The sequence below is a fragment of the Egretta garzetta genome, unplaced genomic scaffold (assembly GCF_000687185.1).
Source record: "Egretta garzetta isolate BGI_Z169 unplaced genomic scaffold, ASM68718v1 scaffold7, whole genome shotgun sequence".
Taxonomy (NCBI): domain Eukaryota; kingdom Metazoa; phylum Chordata; class Aves; order Pelecaniformes; family Ardeidae; genus Egretta; species Egretta garzetta.
The window spans coordinates 1,121,576-1,122,600 of NW_009260350.1; positions in this window are offsets into that span (position 1 = coordinate 1,121,576).

The following is a 1,025-nucleotide window of genomic DNA, read 5'->3' on the forward strand; positions in this document are numbered from 1 at the left end:
TTCTCCCCAAAATATGGGACAGAAGTGACCAAGGGCTGGTGGACATCATCTGCTGCCCATCAAAAAAGCTGAGGCTGATGGGGAAGGCAACTCCATTCCCCACCTACCAAAATACTCACCCAGCTCCTCGCCTGAAGTGCCCTCCCGGGCTCCCCCAAGCCCCTTGGCTGGCAGCAGAGCCCAGCCCCCTCTGCTCCCACAGCCCCTTACAAACACCCGTTAACCAGACCATGCCCCATAAACTCCAATTAGTGGGTAGGTCACTTCCATCAGCCCTCATCAAGCCCCAGTGCCCACAGTCAGGCAAGCAGTAGCCCTGGGGAAGCGGGGCTGGCTCCAGCATCTCCCAGTGATGCCAGTCTGGCACATGGTGAGCATGGACCCCACCGCTGGAGGAGGCTGCAGCTGGGGACAGACCCCCCCCGAGTGGCCGCCAGCTGATTAATCCAATTACAACATCACTTTGGAGGTGCAACCGGTGGATTAATTGTGGTTTGCTCCAGGTAAACGGCAGGCCAAAACGCTCTCGTGTTCAAACAGGCTTGTTATGTGCTATTAACCATGAAAAGCCCGGCCTCAAACCTGTGAGGTTGGCAAGGAAGGCGGTGCTGCCACCAGCGTCATCCTCGGAGAACGGAGAGCTCGTTCCTCCCCGGGTTCCCTGAGCACCTGCGAAGCCCTCACATCGCTCCCGAAAAACAAATCCTCGCCTAAGACTGAAAAAACAAAGATTAGGGGGACGATGCTGGGAGCAGGAGTGCAGAGTGGAAGGCGGTTTGCTCTCAGGTATTTTTTTTTTAATAGAATAAAAAGGAGATTATTGGAAACAATTAATTGTTCAGACTGTCAAGAAGATGAAAGTTTCAGGAGTAAACAGATGCCGGTCACGATTCAGCGCTTATTAAGGCAGGAGAAGGATTCATTTCATATGCGTGATTAACTCCTGGCCACTGATGATTTACACAACAGATGATCAAAAGAGAATTAATTATTCCACAAATCAGGCTGCTGCCAGCCCAGCCCCG